This window comes from Manis pentadactyla, chromosome Y, assembly GCF_030020395.1.
Source record: "Manis pentadactyla isolate mManPen7 chromosome Y, mManPen7.hap1, whole genome shotgun sequence".
In the NCBI taxonomy this organism is placed as follows: Eukaryota; Metazoa; Chordata; class Mammalia; order Pholidota; family Manidae; genus Manis; species Manis pentadactyla.
The window spans coordinates 29,430,813-29,452,691 of NC_080039.1; positions in this window are offsets into that span (position 1 = coordinate 29,430,813).

Below are 21,879 nucleotides of genomic sequence, written 5' to 3' on the forward strand. Positions count from 1 at the left end.
CCTGCTTTCTTCTCACTGTTGTTTGCCTGAAATATGTTTTTCCACCCCTTGACTTTTAGTCTGTATATATCTTTGGGTTTGAGGTGAGTTTCCTGTAAGCAGCATATAGATGGATCTTTCTTTTTTATCCATTCTGTTACTCTGTGTCTTTTGATTGGTGTATTCAGTCCATTAATATTTAGGGTGATTATTGAAAGGTATGTACTTATTGCCATTGCAGGCTTTAAATTCGTGGTTACCAAAGGTTCAAAGTTAGCCTCTTTAGTATCTTACTGCCTAACCTAGCTCGCTTATTGAGCTGTTATATACACTGTCTGGAGATTCTTTTCTTCTCTCCCTTCTTAATCCTCCTCCTCGAATCTTAATATGTTGGGTGTTTTGTGCTGTGCTCTTTCTAGGAGTGCTCCCATCTAGAGCAGTCCCTGTAAGATGTCCTGTAGAGGTGGTTTGTGGGAAGCAAATTCCCTCAGCATTTGTTAGTGTGTGAATTGTTTAATCCCACCATCATATTTGAATGATAGTCGTGCTGGATGCAGTATCCTTGGTTCAAGGCCCTTCTGTTTCATTGTATTAAATATATCATGCCATTCTCTTCTGGCCTGTAGGGTTTCTGTAGAGAAGTCTGATGTTAGCCTGATGTGTTTCCTTTATAGGTGACCTTTTTCTCTCTAGCTGCCTTTAAAACTCTTTCTTTGTCCTTGATCTTTGCCATTTTAATTATTATGTGTCTTGGTATTGTCCTCCTTTGAATCCTTTCTCTTGGGGGTTCTGTGTATTTCCGTGGTCTGTTTGATTATTTCCTCCCCCAGTTTGGGGAAATTTTCAGCAATTATTTCTTCCAAGATACTTTCCATCCCTTTTCCTCTCTCTTCTTCTTCTGGGGCCCCTATAATACAGATATTGTTCCTTTTGGATTGGTCACACAGTTTTCTTAACATTGTTTCATTCCTGTAGATCCTTTTATCTCTCTCTATGTTAGCTTCTATGCGTTCCTGTTCTCTGGTTTCAATTCCATCAATGGCCTCTTTTATCACATCCATTCTGCTTATAAACTCTTCCAGAGTTTGTTTCATTTCTGCGATCTCCTTTCTGGCAGCTGTGATCGCCCTCCTGACTTCATGCCATATCTCTTGCATATTTATCTGCATCTCTGTCAGCATGTTTATGATTCTTATTTTGAATTCTTTTTCAGCAAGAGTGGTTAGGTCTGTCTCCTTCTCTGGCGTTGTCTCTGTGATCTTTGTCTGCCTGTAGCTTTGCCTTTTCATGGTGATAGGAATAGTCTGCAGAGCTGGGACGAGTGACGGCTGGAAGGACTTCCTTTCTTGTTGGTTTGTGGCCCTCCTCTCCTGGGAGGACAGCGACCTCTAGTGGCTTGTGCTGCGCAGCTGCGCGCAGACAGGGTTCCTGCTTCCTGCCCGGCTGCTATGGAGTTAATCTCCGCTGTTGCTGTGGGCGTGGCCTGGCTGGGCAGCTGCTCCAAAATGGTGGAGTCGCGTTGGAGCAGGAGCTGCTGGGAGGCTATTTATCTCTGTAAGGGGCCTCCCTGCTCCCTGCAGCCCAGGGGTTAGGGTGCCCAGAGATCCCGGATTCCCTACCTCTGGATTAAGTGTCCCACCCTGCCCCTTTAAGTCTTCCACAAAGCATCCACCAAAACAAAATATTGACGACAAATAAAGAAAAATTTTTAATAAAAAAAAATATAACTGCTCATTTTTCTTTATTCTCTGGCGCCAGCCTCAGGCATCTACTCACCGGTCTTGCTTCCTTGTTTCCCTAGTATTTTTTTCCCTATCCTTTTAAGACTTCCAAAATCACTCGCCAAAGGAAAACAAAAAAAAAAGATAGAAAAATGGCCACTCGTGTTTCTTACGTCCTCTGGTGCCAGGTCTCCGGTATCCGCTCTCTCTTCTTGCTGACCTGTTTCCCTATTATCCAGGTTCCCCCGTGCACGCACTGTGTCTGCACTCTGGCCTGGATGGCTGGGGCTGGATGTTCAGCAGTCCTGGGCTCCGTCTCCCTCCCGCTCTGCCTACTCTTCTCCCGCTGGGAGCTGGGAGCAGGGGCACTCGAGTCCTGCGGGGCCGGGGCTTGTATCTTACCCCCTTTACAGGGCACTGGGTTCTCTCAGGTGTGGAGGTGGTCTGGATGTTGTCCTGTGTCCTCTGGTCTTTATTCTAGGAAGAGTTGTCTTTGTTATATTTTCATCGATATATGTGGTTTTGGGAGGAGATTGCTACTGCTCTACTCATGCTGCCATCTTGGCTCCCACCTCCATGGCGGTTCTTATATGGGAAAAGAAGAATTTCTGTGTCAGCCTCCAGGTGGGTACATAAAAATAGCCTTTTTATTACCCTGTATGGTGGCATCAAATTTACATAAATTAAAGACTTACTGGCGAGGAGTCAGAAACCATAAACTCATGGTGGCATGAAAAGAGCCTAAAGTGTGGCCTAAATATGGGCCACACAGCAAGTTATCCAGAGAGACTGCACTTTCAGTGGAATTAGAAGTGGTTGGTAGAGCTAAATCCTCTGAAGGGGTAGTAGGGAAAGTCACACTGGTGTCAGTTAAGAAGTCCAGTTCCTCCTGTGTTCTGTTACTGGGAAGGTAAAATGGTACAATCACTGTATGAGGATTCCTCAAGAAATAAAACAGAAGTACCATGAAGAAACCAAAAAGAGAAGTACCATATGATTCTGCAGTTCCGCTTCTTGGAAAAAAACACAGAGGATATGGAAACACTAACTGAAAAAGAGGTGCACTCCCATGTTCATGGCAGCACTATTCACAATAGACAAGATATGGAAATGATAATGTGTCCATTAATGGATGCGTAAAAATGTACACACATATGAACACACACACACAAGAATATTATTCAGTCACAAAAAGTGAAGATATCCTACCATTTGTAACAACATGGGTGGATGTTACACTAGCAGCAAATGACACTGGGTTGCTGCCAAGTACAGGACTAGAAAACATAACATGAAAACAGAATCCTCATACTGTCTTCTACAGCAATTGTACCATTTTACTTTCCCAGTAACAGGGTACAAGAGGACCTGGGAAGACAAATACTCAATGATCTCACTTGTAATTGGAGATGTGTGGTGAAAAGGTACAAACTTCCAGTTATAAGATAAGTAAGTAGTAGGAATGTAATGTAGGAATGATGACCTTCATTAACACTGTTGTGATACATAATAAATTTGTTAGGAGAGTGGTTCTAAGAGTTCTCATCACAAGGGGGAGTTTTCTTTTTTCTGTACATGTATGGGGAGATTGATGTTAGGTAAACCTATTGTTGTAATCATTTCTCAGTATGTGTAAATCAAACCAAAATGTTGCACACCTTAAACTTATACAGTGATGTATCATTTCTTGATAAAACTAGAAAAAAAGAAGAAGAAACCCAGTTCTTCATCCTTTATGTCAAGTTTAATGGTGGGTTTTGGGGTTGAAGCTGAGGATCAGCTAACCCTGCCAAATCGTGGTCTTTTGGGGGAATTGCCTTACAGAAGGAGTAAAATGGACTTTCTGTGTGTGCTGTGGTCTAGGGGAATTGTTATTTAATTATTCCTTTCTTTGAAGTGCAGACCAATTGTGTTTCCAATGTCCCGGCCTTTTACAATATCCACATACATCTTCAGACAAATAGTGTGGGTTCAGTGGTTGATGATGAGCTTGTGATTCATTTAGAGTGTCATTTTTCTGCTTATTATAAACCTGATTTTCAAGGTAAGGACTGTTGTTTATAATTCCTTTTCTTCCTCTATTTTGGTTTTTGTCTGCTTTCTTGTAAGTGGTTTTCAAAGATTCAATAACAGCTTCTATAATAACATTGAGAAGCTCTCCTACCTACAGTATTTTGGATTTGTTTCTTTGCATTAGGGAGATTTCTAACTAATGTAGAAAAGGAGGAAAAGATGCTCTTGGGCCTCTAAGTTTAATGCAGTGTGTCCTTGAAAGCCTGCATGAAGCATTTCACAAAGGCTTTGGGATGCTTGTTTTCTTTCTGGGTAGACATTTCAACCCCTTAGACCAGTTCATATTTGGGGTTAGAGCCTCTATGATGGCCCCTATTAAGACTTGAATATCAGCATCCAACTGAGCAATTTCCTGGTCACTTGCAGGAGGATCTGGAAGGGAATCTAGCTTCCACAGTATGAATGAATATCCCAAGAGGCCATCTGACTTGCAATATAACTGCAGTTATAATCATAGGTGGGAAGGATACCCTTTACACACCAATCAAGGTCACTATGAGTGGGGTTACTACTGGGCCACCAATCTTTCTAGTGCCACTACATTTGGTGGGATTTTCTGAAACTGAGGGTAAAAGAGTTTTGGCATCTAACAGATATGCATCTATCTGGATGACATCAATTCTCTGTGGTAAGCATTCAGGATGCATTTGGAAAGGCCATTTCATGGGATGCATTGGAGCAGATTAGTCTCATTACAGAGCTCTGGGAAGTACATGGAGTTACAACTGAAAGTGAAACAAGTCTTACTCTGTCTTTTTAAATCCTCTGCTAAAGTTATTTTCTGGCTATCAGCATTTGTGTAAGGAACTTGTACATCCTGCATTGGGAGACATACAGCCTGGCGGTCAGGTTGGTGGGCTTTTTGTAATTCTTATAAGGAAAGAGAAATTAAAGGAGGCAGCTGGGTGATTAAGCGATTTCCTAGAAAAACCAGAGGAGTTTTGGAAATAAAAGGAAACTTTTGACAAAGGACACCATCAGTAGAACAAAAAACATTCTACAGTATGGGAGAGTATATTTGTAAATGATGTATGCAACAAGGGGTTAACATACAAAATATATATATAAAAAAAAAACTCACACACCTCAACAACCAAAAAGCAAATAATCCAATTAAAAAATGTGTGGATGATCTGAACAGACACTTCTCTGAAGAAGAAATTCAGATGGCCAAGAAGCATATGAAAAGATGCTCCACATCACTATCAGGGAAATGCAAATTAAAACCACATTGAGGGGATTAAAGATGGTAGTGTGAGAGGAGAGACAGAGGCTTCCTCCTAAAACTGGATACAATTAGAAAATTTAATTGGCACACGTAATCCTGAGAGAGCAACAGGAAAGAGGATGGTGTCAGACTGAATACACCTGGAGAAAAGAGCAGACCTCACCGAATGGGGTAATAACGGACCAGAGCTGTGGCTCAGCAGGACCGAGCCCCTCCCCCACCCCAGCTCAAAAGTGGGAGGAAGAGAAATGGAGCAGGGAGGGAGTGGAAGGCTTGGAGCTGCTGAATACCTAGCTCCGGAGATCTGCTCTGGGAGCACAAACCTACATTTCATGGTGCTTTCATGAGACTCGCATGACTAACGGGTTGGAAAGTTAATACAGACAGAGTTCCTGGGGAGACTGGGATTCCGGCCACTTGTGGAAAGCAGGGATCTACATCCGGCTGCTCTGGGATGAAAACTTATACCTGTGTGACCTGCCCACTGGCTCAGGCAGTGGAGACAGGCACAGCAGCCGGGAGGCAGGGAACAGATCTTTCCTCCTGCCAGGCACCAGTACCGCTCCCCTGCGACCCCCGACATTGCTTCAGGGGCTCAGCAGCTCCAGTGACTACAGTTTCTGGACACTAGAGGGCGCCATATACAAACATGAAACGCCAAAGGAACCTTGTTCAGAGTAAAATTATTAATATAACTCCTGAGGAAGATTTAAATGATATGGACCTGGTGACTCTTCCTGAAAGGGAGTTCAAAATAAAAATCATCAACATTCTAATGGAGATACGGAAAGACATCCAAGAACTCTGGAATGAATGCAGGTCTGAGATCCAATTGTTGAAGAGCACGATGGAGGGTATTAAAAGCAGGTTGGATACGGTGGAGGAGACAATCAATAAATGAAATAGAAACTAGAGAAGAGGAATACAAAGAAGCTGAGGCAGAGAGAGAAAAAAGGATCTCTAAAAATGAAATATTGGGAGAACTGTGTGACCAATCCAAGTTGAACAATATTTGCATTATAGGGATACCAGAAGAAGAAGGGAGAGAGAAAGGGATAGAAAGTGTCTCTGAGGAGGTGGGAAGGAGATAGTCTCTCAGGCCATGGAGACCCACAGATTTCCCAACACAAGGGACCCAAGGAAGACAACAGTAAGACACATAGTAATTAAAATGGGAAAGATCAAGGATAAGGACAGACTGTTAAAAGCAGCCAGAGGCAGAAATAAGATCACATACAAAGGAAAGCCCATCAGGCTAACATCAGACTTCTCAGCAGAAACCTTACAGGCAAGAAAGGAGTAGTATTATGTATTTAATGCCATGAAGCAGAAGGGCCTGGAACCAAGATTACTTTATTTGGCAATTTGAAGGAGGGATTAAACAATTTCCAGGTAAGCAAAAGCTGAGAGAGTTTACTTCACACAAACCATCTCTGCAGCCTATTTTGGAGGGACTGCAATAGATGGAAGTGTTCCTAAGGTTAAATAGCTGTCACCAGAGATAATAACCACAGTAAAGAAAGTAGAACAGCTAATTACTAAGCGAATGCAAAATTAAATTAACTATCCACAAAGTCAATCAAGGGATAGACAAAAAGTACAGAATTCAATACCTAATATAAAAAGAATGAAGGAGGAAGAAAAAGGAGGAGAAATAGAAAAGAACCTTTAGATTGTGTTTGTAACAGCATACTAAGTGAGTTAAATTAGACTCTTAAATAGTAAGGAAAGTAACCTGGAACCTTTGGTAACCATGAATCTAAAGCCTGAAATGGCAATAAGTACATATCTATGGATAATGACCCTAATAATGTAAATGGACTGAATGTATCAATCAAAAGACATAGTCACTGAGTGGATAAAAAAACAAGACCCATCTATATGCTGCTTACAAGAGACTCACCTTAAACCCAAAGACATGCACAGACTAAAAGCCAAGGGATGGAAAAAGATATTTCATGCAAACAACAGGGAGAAAAAAGCAGGTGTTGCAGTACTAGTATCAGACAAAGTAGACTTCAAAACAAAGAAAGTAGCAAGAGATAAAGAAGGACATTACATAATGATAAAGGGCTCAGTCCAACAAGAGGATATGACCATTATAAACATATATGCACCCAACACAGGAGCACCAGCATATGTGAAACAAATACTAACAGAACTAAAGGAGGAAATAGAATGCAATGCATTCATTTTAGGAGAATTCAATACACCATTCACTCCAAAGGATAGATCCACTGGGCAGAAAATAAGTAAGGACACGAAAGCACTGAACAACACAGTAGAGCAGATGGACCTAATAGACATCTACAGAATTCCACATCCAAAAGCAACAGGATACACATTCTTCTCAAGTGTACATGGAACATTCTTCAGAATAGATCACATACTAGGCCACAAAAAGAACCTCAGTAAATTAAAAAACATTGAAATTCTACCAACCAACTTTTCAGACAACAAAGGTATAAAACTAGAAATAAATTGTACAAAGAAAGCAAAACGGCTCACAAACACATGGAGGCTTAACAACATGATCCTAAATAGTCAATGGATCAATGACCAAATTAAAATGGAGATCCAGCAATATATGGAAATAAATGACAATAACAACAGAAAGCCCCAACTTCTGTGGGATGCAGCGAAAGCAGTCTTAAGAGGAAAGCATATAGCAATCAAGGCATATTTAAAGAAGGAAGAACAAGCCCAAATGAATAGTCTAACGTCACAATTATCAAAATTGGAAAAAAGAGGAACAAATGAGGCCTAAAGTTAGCAGAAGGAGGGACATAATAAAGATCAGAGCAGAAATAAATAAAATTGAGAAGAGTAAAACAATAAAAATATCAATGAAACCAAAAGCTGGTTCTTTGAGAAAATAACCAAAATAGATAAGCCTCTAGCCAGACTTATTAAGAGAAAAAGAGAATCAACAGACATCAACATAATCAGAAATGAGAAAGGAAACATCACAACGGACCCAAAAGAAATACAAAGAATTATTAGAGAGTACTATGAAAACCTATATGCTAAGAAGCTGGAATACCTAGAGGAAATGGACAACTTCCTAGAAAAATACAACCTTCCAAGAATGACCAAGGAAGAAACACAAAATCGTAACAAACCAATTAACAGCAAAGAAATTGAAGCTGTATCAAAAAACTACACAAGAACAAAACCCCGTGGTAACATGGATTTAGCTCAGAATTTTATCAGACATACAGAGAAGATATAATTCCCATTCTCCTTAAAGTTTTCCAAAAAAATAGAAGAGGAGGGAATACTCTGAAACTCATCCTATGAAGCCAACATCACCCTAATACTAAAACCAGGCAAAGACCCCACCAAAAAGAAAATTACAGACCAATATCCCTGGTGAACATAGCTGCAAAACTGGTCAATAAAATATTAACAAAGTGAATTCAAAAATACATCAAAAGGATCATACACCATGACCAAGTTGGATTCATCCCAGGGATGCAAGGATGTTACAACATCTGAAAATCCATCAAGATCATCCACTACATCAACAAAAAGAAGGACAAAACCACATGATCATCTCCATAGAAGGTGAAAAAGCTTTCGACAAAATTCAACATCCATTCATTATAAAAACTCTCAGCAAAATGGGTATACAGGGCAGGTACCTCAAGTCAATAAAGGCCGTATATGATAAAGCCATAGCCAATAGCATACTGAACAGTGAAAAGCTGAAAACTATTCCTCTGAGATCGGGAACAAGACAGGGATGCCCACTCTCCCCACTGTTACTCAACATAGTACTGGAGGTCCTAGCCATGGCAATTAGACAAAACAAAGGAATACAAGGAATCCAGATTGGTAAAGAAGAAGTCAAATTGTCACTGTTTGCAGATGACATGATATTGTACATAAAAAACCCTAAAGACTCCACTCCAAAACTACTAGAACTGATATCGGAATACAGCAAAGTTGCAGGATCAAAATTAGCACACAGAAATCTGTGTCTTTCCTATACACTAACAATGAACTAATAGAGAAATCAGGAAAACAATTCCATTCACAGTGGCATTAAAAAGAATAAAATATTTAGGAATAAACCTTACCAAGGAATTGAAAGACCTATACCCTGAAAAATATAAGACACTCTGAAGAGACATTAAAGAGGACACGAACAAATGGAAACTCATCCCATGCTCTTGGCTAGGAAGAATTAATATTGTCAAAATGGCCATCTTGCCCAAAGCAATATATTGGATGCAATCCCTATCAAATTACCAACAACATTCTTCAACAAACTAGAACAAATAGTTCAAAAATTCATATTAAAACACCAAAGACCATGAATAGCCAGAGCAATCCTGAGAAGGAAGAGTAAAGTGGGGGGGATCTCGCTCCCCAACTTCAAGCTCTACTACAAAGCCACAGTAATCAAAACAATTTGGTCTGGCACAAGAGCAGAACCACACACCAGTGGAACAGAATAGAGACCCCAGATATTAACCCAAACATTTATGGTCAATTAATGTATGATAAAGGAACCATGGACATACAATGGGGAAATGACAGTCTCTTCAACAGGTGGTGCTGGCAAAACTGGACAGCTACATGTAGGAGAATGAAACTGGATCACTGTCTAACCCCATACACAAAAGTAAATTCAAAATGGATCAAAGTCCTGATTGTAAGTCATGAATCCATTAAACTCTTGGAAGAAAACATAGGCGAAAACCTCTTAGACATAAAGATGAGCAACTTCTTCATGAACGTATCTCCCTGGCAAGGGAAACAAAAGCAAAATGAACAAGTGGGACTATATCAAGCTGAAAAGCTTCTGTACAGCAAAGGACACCATCAATAGAACAAAAAAGTACCCTACAATATGGGAGAATATATTCATAAATGACAGATCTGATATAGGGTTGTCATTTAAAATATATAAGGAGCTCACGCACCTCTACAAAGAAAAAGCAAATAATCCAATTAAAACATGGCTAAAGGAGGGGGCAGAAGATGGCGGCGTGAGTAGAGCAGCGGAACTCTCCTCCCAAAACCACATATATCTATGAAAATATAACAAAGACAACCCTTCCCAGAATAAAGAACAGAGGACACAGGACAATATCCAGACCACATCCGCACCTGAGAGAACCCAGCGCCTCGCGAAGGGGGTAAGATACAAGCCCCGGCCCCGCGGGAGCCGAGCGCCCCTCCCCCCAGCTCCCGGAGGGAGAAGAGCAGGCAGAGCGGGAGGGAGACGGAGCCCAGGGCTGCTGATCACCCAGCCCCCGCCATCCGGGCAAGAGTGCAGGGCGCTCGATACTTGGAAAACAGGGCAGCAAGAACAGTGAGCAGGCACTGGAGGCTGGGCGACAGAGGGCATAAGAAAAGTGCGTGACCATTTTTTTTTTTTTGCTTTTTTGCTGTTTTGTTTTGGCGAGCGCTTTTTGGGAGTTTTAAAGGGATAGGGACCCCAATACTAGGGAAACAGGGCAGCAAGAACAGTGAGCAGAGACCTGGGGCTGGCACCGGAGAATAAAGAAAAACGAACGACCACCTTTTTTTTTATTTTTATTTTTTTATTTTTTTAATTAAAAAAAAATTTTTTTTCTTTTTTTTTGGTGGGTGTTGTTTTGTTCTGGCGGGTGCTTTCTGGAAGTCTTAAAGGGGCAGGGCGTGTCACTTAATCCAGAGGTAGGGAATCCGGGATCTCTGGGCACCCTAACCCCTGGGCTGCAGGGAGCAGGGAGGCCCCTTACGGAGATAAATAGCCTCCCAGCAGCTCCTGCTCCAACGCGACTCCACCATTTTGGAGCAGCTGCCCAGCCAGGCCACGCCCACAGCAACAGCGGAGATGAACTCCATAGCAGCCGGGCAGGAAGCAGAAGCCCTGTCTGCGCGCAGCTGCGCAGCACAAGCCACTAGAGGCCGCTGTTCTCCCAGGAGAGGAGGGCCACAAACCAACAAGAAAGGAAGTCCTTCCAGCCGTCACTCGTCCCAGCTCTGCAGACTATTCCTATCACCATGAAAAGGCAAAGCTACAGGCAGACAAAGATCACAGAGACAACACCAGAGAAGGAGACAGACCTAACCAGTCTTCCTGACAAAGAATTCAAAATAAGAATCATAAACATGCTGACAGAGATGCAGAGAAATACGCAAGAAAAATGGGATGAAGTCCGGAAAGAGATCACAGATGCCAGAAAGGAGATCGCAGAAATGAAACAAACTCTGGAAGGGCTTATAAGCAGAATGGATAGAATGCAAGAGGCCATTGATGGAATTGAAATCAGAGAACAGGAACGCATAGAAGCTGACATAGAGAGAGACAAAAGGATCTCCAGGAATGAAACAATATTAAGAGAACTGTGTGACCAATCTAAAAGGAACAATATCCGTATTATAGGGGTCCCAGAAGAAGAAGGGAGAGGAAAAGAGATGGAAAGTATCTTAGAAGAAATAATTGCTGAAAACTTCCCCAAACTGGGGGAGGAAGTAATCGAACAGACCACAGAAATACACAGAACCCCCAACAGAAAGGATCCAAGAAGGGCAACACCAAGACACATAATAATTAAAATGGCAAAGATCAAGGACAAGGAAAGAGTGTTAAAGGCAGCTAGGGAGAAAAAGGTCACCTATAAAGGGAAACCCATCAGGCTAACGTCAGATTTCTCAACAGAAATCCTACAGGCCGGAAGAGAATGGCATGATATATTTAATACAATGAAACAGAAGGGCCCTGAACCAAGGATACTGTATCCAGCACCACTATCATTCAAATATGATGGTGGGATTAAACAATTCCCAGACAAACAAAAGCTGAGGGAATTTGCTTCCCACAAACCACATCTACAGAACATCTTACAGGGACTGCTCTAGATCGGAGCACTCCTAGAAGGAGCACAGCACAAAACACCCAACATATGAAGAATCGAGGAGGAGGAACAAGAAGGGAGAGAAGAAAAGAATCTCCAGACAGTGTATATAACAGCTCAATAAGCGAGCTAGGTTAGGCAGTAAGATACTAAAGAGGCTAACTTTGAACCTTTGGTAACCACGAATTTAAAGCCTGTAATGGCAATAAGTACATATCTTTCAATAGTCACCCTAAATGTTAATGGGTTGAATGCACCAATCAAAAGACACAGAGTAACAGAATGGATAAAAAAGCAAGATCCATCTATATGCTGCTTACAAGAAACTCACATCAAACCCAAAGACATGTACAGACTAAAAGTCAAGGGATGGAAAAACATATTTCAAGCAAAGAACAGTGAGAAGAAAGCAGGGGTTGCAGTACTAATATCAGACAAAATAGACTTCAAAACAAAGAAAGTAACAAGAGATAAAGAAGGACACTACATAATGATAAAGGGCTCAGTCAAACAAGAGGATATAACCATTCTAAATATATATGCACCTAACAAAGGAGCACCAGCATATGTGAAACAAATACTAACAAAACTAAAGGGGGATATAGACTGCAATGCATTCATTCTAGGAGACTTCAACACACCACTCACCCCAAAGGATAGATCCACTGGGCAGAAAATAAGTAAGGACACGGAAGCACTGAACAACACAGTAGAGCAGATGGACCTAATAGACATCTATAGAACTCTACATCCAAAAGCAGCGGGATATATATTCTTCTCAAGTGCACATGGAACATTCTCCAGAATAGACCACATACTAGGCCACAAAAAGAGCCTCAGAAAATTCCAAAAGATTGAAATCCTACCAACCAACTTTTCAGACCACAAAGGCATAAAACTAGAAATAAACTGTACAAAGAAAGCAAAGAGGCTCACAAACACATGGAGGCTTAACAACACGCTCCTAAATAATCAATGGATCAATGACCAAATCAAAATGGAGATCCAGCAATATATGGAAACAACTGACAACAACAACACTAAGCCCCAACTTCTGTGGGACACAGCAAAAGCAGTCTTAAGAGGAAAGTAAATAGCAATCCAAGCGTATTTAAAAAAGGAAGAGCAATCCCAAATGAATGGTCTAATGTCACAATTATCGAAATTGGAAAAAAAGAACAGATGAGGCCTAAGGTCAACAGAAGGAGGGACATAATAAAGATCAGAGAAGAAATAAATAAAATTGAGAAGAATAAAACAATGGCAAAACTCAATGAAACCAAGAGCTGGTTCTTCGAGAAAATTAACAAAATAGATAAGCCTCTAGCCAGACTTATTAAGAAGAAAAGAGAGTCAACACAAATCAACAGTATCAGAAACGAGAAAGGAAAAATCACGAAGGACCCCACAGAAATGCAAAGAATTATTGGAGAATACTATGAAAACCTATATGCTAACAAGATGGGGAACCTAGGAGAAATGGACAACTTCCTAGAAAAATATAACCTTCCAAGATTGACCCAGGAAGAAACAGAAAATCTAAACAGACCAATTACCAGCAACGAAATTGAAGCGGTAATCAAAAAACTACCAAAGAACAAAACCCCCGGGCCAGATGGATTTACTTCGGAATTTTATCAGACATACAGGGAAGACATAATACCCATTCTCCTTAAAGTTTTCCAAAAAATAGAGGAGGAGGGGATACTCCCAAACTCATTCTATGAAGCTAACATCACCCTGATACCAAAACCAGGCAAAGACCCCACCAAAAAAGAAAACTACAGACCAATATCCCTGATGAACGTAGATGCAAAAATACTCAACAAAATATTAGCAAACCGAATTCAAAAATACATCAAAAGGATCATACACCATGACCAAGTGGGATTCATCCCAGTGATGCAAGGATGGTACAACATTCGAAAGTCCATCAACATCATCCACCACATCAAGAAAAAGAAAGACAAAAACCACATGATCATCTCCATAGATGCTTAAAAAGCACTTGACAAAGTTCAACATCCATTCATGTTAAAAACTCTCAGCAAAATGGGAATAGAGGGCAAGTACCTCAACATAATATAGGCCATCTATGATAAACCCACAGCAAGAAGGTGAAAGCATTTCCCCTGAGATCGGGAACTAGACAGGGATGCCCACTCTCTCCACTGTTATTTAACATAGTACTGGAGGTCCTAGCCACGGCAATCAGACAAAATAAAGAAATACAAGGAATCCAGATTGGTAAAGAAGAAGTTAAACTGTCACTATTTGCAGATGACATTTAACTGTACATAAAAAACCCTAAAGACTCCACCCCAAAACTACTAGAACTGATATCGGAATACAACAAAGTTGCATGATACAAAATCAACACACAGAAATCTGTGGCTTTCCTATATACTACCAACGAAAAAAGAGAAAGAGAAATCAGGAAAACAACTCCATTCACAATTGCATCAAAAAAAAAAATACCTAGGAATAAACCTAACCAAAGAAGTGAAAGACTTATACTCTGAAAACTACAAGTCACTATTAAGAGAAATTAAAGGGGACACTAACAGATGGAAACTCATCCCATGCTCGTGGCTAGGAAGAATTAATATCGTCAAAATGGCCATCCTGCCCAAAGCAATATACAGATTTGATGCAATCCCTATGAAACTACCAGCAACATTCTTCAATGAACTGAAACAAATAATTCAAAAATTCATATGGAAACACCAAAGACCCCGAATAGCCAAAGCAATCCTGAGAAAGAAGAATAGAGTAGGGGGGATCTCACTCCCCAACTTCAAGCTCTACTATAAAGCCATAGTAATCAAGACAATTTGGTACTGGCACAAGAGCAGAGCCACAGACCAATGGAACAGACTAGAGAATCCAGACATTAAACCAGACATATATGGTCAATTAATATTTGATAAAGGAGCCATGGACATACAATGGCGAAATGACAGTCTCTTCAACAGGTGGTGCTGGCAAAACTGGACAGCTACATGTAGGAGAATAAAACTGGACCATTGTCTAACCCCATATACAAAAGTAAACTCAAAATGGATCAAAGACCTGAATGTAAGCCATGAAACCATTAAACTCTTGGAAGAAAACATAGGCGAAAACCTCTTAGACATAAACATGAGTGACCTCTTCTTGAACATATCTCCCCGGGCAAGGAAAACAACAGCAAAAATGAATAAGTGGGACTATATTAAGCTGAAAAGCTTCTGTACAGCAAAAGACACCATCAATAGAACAAGAAGGATCCCTACAGTATGGGAGAATATATTTGAAAATGACACATCTGATAAAGGCTTGACGTCAAGAATATATAAGGAGCTCTCACGCCTCAACAAACAAAAAACAAATAACCCAATTAAAAAATGGGCAGAGGAACTGAACAGACAGTTCTCCAAAAAAGAAATACAGATGGCCAACAGACACATGAAAAGATGCTCCACTTCGCTAATTATCAGAGAAATGCAAATTAAAACTACAATGAGGTATCACCTCACACCAGTAAGGATGGCTGCCATCCAAAAGACAAACAACAACAAATGTTGGCGAGGCTGTGGAGAAAGGGGAACCCTCCTACACTGCTGGTGGGAATGTAAGTTAGTTCAACCATTGTGGAAAGCATTATGGAGGTATATCAAAATGCTCAAAACAGACTTACCATTTGACCCAGGAATTGCACTCCTAGGAATTTACCCTAAGAACGCAGCAATCAAGTTTGAGAAAGACAGATGCACCCCTATGTTTATTGCAGCACTATTTACAATAGCCAAGAATTGGAAGCAACCTAAATGTCCATCAATAGATGAATGGATAAAGAAGATGTGGTACATATACACAATGGAATACTACTCAGCCATAAGAAAAGGGCAAATCCAATCATTTGCAGCAACATGGATGGAGCTGGAGGGTATTATGCTCAGTGAAACAAGCCAAGCGGAGAAAGAGAAATTCCAAATGATTTCACTTATCTGAGGAATATAAGAACAATGGAAAAACTGAAGGAACAAAACAGCAGCAGAATCACAGAACTCAAGAATGGACTAACAGGTACCAAAGGGAAAGGGACTGGGGAGGATGGGTGGGTAGGGAGGGATAAAGGGGAGAGAAGTAGGGGGGTACTAAGATTAACATGCATGGGGGGTAGGAGAAAAGGGAGGGCTGTACCACACAGAGAAGGCAAGTAGTGGTTCTACAACATTTTGCTATGCTGATGGACAGTGACTGTAAAGGGGTTTATAGGGGAGACCTGGTATAGGGGAGAGCCTAGTAAACATAATATTCATCATGTAAGTGTAGATTAGTGATACCAAAAACAAAGCAAAAAAAAAAAAAAAGAAAGGGCAGTTCCTGTGTGGTAACCTCCAACGGGTTCTACACAAGGGTATAAAGGGCATATAAAAGTGTAGGAAAAGGGTCTGTTTGTGTTTATACAGAGGATCAAAGCCTAATTGGGCTACCCCGAAAATGAACTAAGATACGATATGAAAAAGAACTTCCAACATCTGCACTCTCTGGAAGACTCATGCCAGAAGATGATCATCAAAAAACCCCAACAAAGATCCACGCACTGCTACAGCAGTAGATGCACTCATCCCACCAGTTCCTGGACTTGCCATGGGAATGAGGAAGGAGATATCTAAGCTGGCCTGTGCATACAGTAAAACAACAAATTTGTCTGCATCTATACTGTTGGAACTCAACCAAGAATTTGGAGAAGTGCAAATTGTAACGCTCCAAACTCTTACAACTACCGACTATTTACTGTTAAAAGAACATATGGCATGTGAACAGTCCCCAGGAATGGGTTGTTTTAATTTGTCTGATTTCTCTCAGACTGTTCAAGTTCAGTTGGACAATATCCACCATATCATAGATAAGTTTTCACAAATGCCTAAGGTGCCTTAATGGTTTTCTTGGTTTCACTGGAGATGGCTGGTAATTACAGATATGCTTTGGTTATGTAACTATACTCCTATTATGTTAATGTGTACACGCAATTTAAGTAGTAGCTTAAAACCTATATATGCTGAAGATACTCTACAAGAAGATATGTCAAAGAAATAATCAATCTTCCCATGTTTTCTTCCGCCTGCTACTTCTATAGCTTTTCTTCTTCCTTCCTAATTACAACCCTTAAATAGAATTCATGCCTCATATCAAATTTACCGAGTATCATAACTCCTCCAAGTGGTAAAGATACCTCAAGACAAACGCTGGGCATAGAAGCCACAGGGCATAAATATGCAAAGAAGTAAAAAGCTAACCTTTTCAAACAATAAGGCTTCTCTCTCACTTACCAACTTTACATTTCCCTGTATGGCCCCGGAAGATGACTGGTTAGCCAGAGACGGGTAAGATTCCTCAAGGGAGGAACAACCTAAGACAGGCACAGTCGCAGGGGGGCCATCAGGTGAGAAATTGGGGATCAACAGAGGTGAGGCTTAGAACCTCACCCCCCCGTTCTGAGAGAAATCTTCTGCATACGTGGATGTTTTATTGCCCTGGTCTAGCTTGGATTAACACATAGTCTACAGGCACACACCTGATCATGTACATTTGCTCTCTTACAACACTAAACTATGTTTTCTACCTTTATCTTGTATCTACCTACCACTTCAGCATTTTATTAAAAATAATAATAATAAAGAGAGAAATGTGGTATCCACCTATAAATCAAGTATAAAAACCAAATGAGTATTCATATTTGAACTGACTGTTTAGAGTTCATAATGCATGAGCAAAACCGAAAGTTTCTGTGATGACTGCCCTTGTACTGTTCACTATGTAACTTATTCATTATGTAAGAATTTGTTCTACATGTAAAAACTTGTTTGTTATGCCTCAGAAGATTGGAGACTGACAAAAATTAGGCTTGGGGTGGAATAATGATTGTGCATTGAGCATTGACTCCCCTATACAGAATTTTATTGTCGTTAACAACCATTTGATCAATAAATATGAGAGATGCCCTCACAAAAAAAAAAAAAAAAAAAAAAAAAAAGTACAGACTTCCAATGATAAAATAAATAAGTAACCGGGATGTAATGTATAGCATAAAGAATATAGTCAAGATATTGTAACAGCTTGATAGGGTGATAGCTGGAACCTAGAATTATGTATATAAATGTTCTACCACTGTGTTGTACACTTGAAACTAATGTAATGTAATACTGTGTGTCAACTACCCTTCAATAAAAAATAATTAAAAAAAAAAAAACATGGCTAAAGGAGCTGAACAGATAGTTCTCCAAAGAAATTCTAATGGCCAACAGACACATGAAAAGATACTCCACATCACTTGTCATCAGAGAAATGCAATTTAAAACCACAATGAGATATTACCTCACACCAGTAAGGATGGCCACCATCCAAAAGACAAACAAGAACAAATGTTGGTGAGGTTGTGGAGAAAGGGGAACCCTCCTACACTGCTGCTGGGAATACAAATTAGTTCAACCATTGTGTAAAGCAGTATGAAGGTTCCTCAAAAAGCTCAAAATAGAAATACCATTTGACCCAGGAATTCCACTTCTAGGAATGTACCCTAAGAATGCAGCCCTCTAGTTTGAAAAAGAAAGATGCACCCCTATGTTTATCACTGCACTATTTACAATAGCCAAGATATGGAAGCAACCTAAATGTCCATCAGTGAATGAATGGATAAAGAAGATGTGGTATATAGATATATACAATGGAATCTTACTCAGTCATAAGAAAAAAACAGATCCTACCATTTGCAACAACATGGATGGAGCTAGAGGGTATTATGCTCAGTGAAATAAGCCAGGTGGAGAAAGACAAGTACCAAATGATTTCACTCATCTGTGGTGCATAAGAACAAAGAAAAGCTGAAGGAAGAAAACAGCAGCAGAATCACAGAACCCAAGAATGGACTAACGATTACCAGAGGCATGGGGGGAGACTCAATAATAAGGGTGAATGTAATAACCAGATTGTTTTTCTTGTGAAACCTTCAGAAGAGTATGTACCAATGATAGCTTTAAAATATTTAAGGAATGAAACTTTTGAGTAGGTATGGAGAGAATTTTGGGTGTGAATTTTGAATAAGGGGTCCAGAGGGCCAACAAATACTTCTGGGGAGTCAGGGACAGGATTTGGGGAGTATAGGAGGGAGGTGTAGGAGGGAACTTACAATCAGCATCAAGTTTAACTTTTGCTCTGGTCTGATATATTCTTTCCAGTTTTTTTGTGTGTGTTTCACTTTTTTTAAGGGAGTCCCTAAGGCTAGTCACGCTGCTTTTTGTACAGCTTTCCAATTTGGTAGGTTCCAATAGGATGTTTATTTAGAATCAGAATTCTCTAAAAATTAATTTTTAGAGATACAAGATACAAGTTTTCCAAGTCAAAGATTCATTGTCTGGCCATCAAAGACATGGGACTCCAAGGCTATATGCATCCCAAATGTGGCACAACTCAGGAGGTCTTTATGTAGAAATATCTGAGGCAACTTGTCAACTGTAAAGTATTTAGAGCAAATTTTTACCATAACCCTAGAGGCATCCTTGGTGTGGGTACAGATGATGTAGCTTCCATGATCCAAAGTTGCCACCCCCAAAGATGGCCAAAGGAGTAAAGAAAGAACATTGCCACAGTTAGTAAGGATAGTGTTTGTAAAAAGTCAGGTTTGTAGTCTCCCACTATCATGAGATGCCTCTGACCACAGTCCTGCTCATCTGTGTTATAGGGCAGGTGATAATGGGGTGGGATTATGACAAGGCAATGGAAGAAAAAGATGACCAAGTTGTCTTAGGGACTGAGAGCGTTTACTACGACAAACTTCCCTGAGAGTAGGAAGGTCAAGAGATAGGGAAGCAGCAGGGAGAAACTCCTGCCCAGTTAGAGTACAGTGGAGGCCCTGGAAAAGGACAAAGCTTTACTGAGTCTTCAGGAATATAGAGAAAGAACAGGGTGCTTGAGGTTGAAACAGTGGAAGAGTGTATCCCCCACTAGGACCCAGTGATATGGAACAGCTTGATAACCATTGTCTCATAGGCCTTTTAGTTTACAATATAGATCAAAACATAATTAATATTCTGGCTGAACCTATAGGTTCACTGCAGCACTGCAACACAGGTTCACTCCCACTGTGATCAACATAAAACCCTAGACATGGAGACCCCCTGCAGCAGCCTTGCCCCTTCCTGCACCTGTCAGGAGTTCTAAACTTTCTCTTATGACTTATAAAACTTTCTCTGTAAATCTCCTACCTTGCTCATTCACAAAGTTCATTCTTCAAATATCTGCAAAACAAGAACCCCAGCATCAATCAGATATCGTTGCCTATCCACCTTGTGCCCCAGGTTTTCTGGCCTGACAGCCAACCGCTGGGCACAGGCATGGCAATATGCACCCAGGGCCTGTGAAAACCTTGGAGAGTACACTCTCACAATATCCAAGCCCAGTTCTGAAGGCACAGATGAAGGAAAAGCTCTTGCAGGTTTTAATTTCTCACCTCCTCTTTTCCTTCTTTTTCAGACCAGTATCAGGGTTTGTCCAGATGGATGCTGGTCCAGAGAACTATAAAGTCATCATTCTGTGAGGCTGGCTTTAACAACAGGCTTGTAGTATCTTTGCCTGTGTTTGACACTATGACTCTCCACATAAGACAAATTGTTGCCAGGCAATCCAATTGGGGGAGATGTCCCTGCACCCTTGGTTAGAACTCAACCTGGGAGGTGGCTCATGATGCTAATCAAGAAAGAATTCACAACCAGGTTGGATTGAATATAGGTAAGGAAGGAATTCATTAGAGTGAGAATCGTAATGAATGTCAACCACCCTGCAGGTGGCAGAGAGCAGGAAAGTGCAGAGGGAAGGAGGGGAAGTTCACTGAACCCCTCGGCACAGGGTATGTGTGTCCCCTTTGCCAGCTTCTGCAGCTAGGGTTACCTAGCATCCTGTATGTGCTTGGATATGCCACAGCATGGGGAATAGCCCCCACCACTTCAGGATTTGGGAGAGCCATGGAGCATGGGACAGTTCTTAGACCTTGCCAAAGAAGTGAAACCTTCATGCAGGCTATTATACAGCAGTTCACACAGCTGCAATTCTGTCCAGGTCACCCAGATGAAAGGACCTTGCAAGCTCAAATCAGAGGTCTCAGCCGACCATCCTACTCATCAGTAGTAAAGCAGACATAAGGTGAAGAGTCTCAAATAGTATGAAACAGCAAAGAGATGCTTAGCATTGGAAGAGTGCAGAGGTAAAACCCAGTCAAGTTGAGCAGTGAGAAAGTCCTATTTAAAAATATGCACTTGAAGAAAGGAAAATGCGAGCAACCTCACACAGGAATTCTGTCTTTTGAGGGTTTTCAGGAATGTGGCAAAGGGCAAAGGGTGTTGACATGTCAAGCAGTCTCAAGATGCTTATCTCCTGTGAGAAACACCATGTCTCCTCCATTATCAGTCCTCCTGATAATTCTGTAAAATAAACCTAACACAAGAAATTTACTGATCTGGTTCCTCACCAATATAATGGCTTCCTTTAGGGAATGAATATATCAGTTAAGATTGTTTGCTTTGCTTAAGGTAGGTTGAATTATTGTGTATTTACTAAAGAAAATATTAGGAATTTTAATTCCTAGCTCCCTGGTTTTAAAAAATGGGATATTAGCCTTAAGATGGAGTTCCTCCAGTTTTTACTATACTCAGCTTTTTTGAAAAATTAACCATGATGCTTGTCTCCTATCTGTTCTCTATCTAAAAATGACACAACAGAGACAGACAAAGGAAAACAGTGGCCATCCTGAAAAAGAAGGATCCATAACAAATAGCCAGAGGCACACAAATCCAAAGGTCAAGTTGGCACAAATGTTTTCCTCTCCTAAACTTGAAAAGGAAGAGACCAAAATAAATTATTACCTCATTTGCCAATGCAAGCAGTTCCCCCTCACTCTTTCTTGACTGAACTCTACGGACAGAATGCCTGAAGGTAATTGGTAAGAATTCCTACTTTTTGTTTGCTTTGCCAGTTGTCTCTGGGA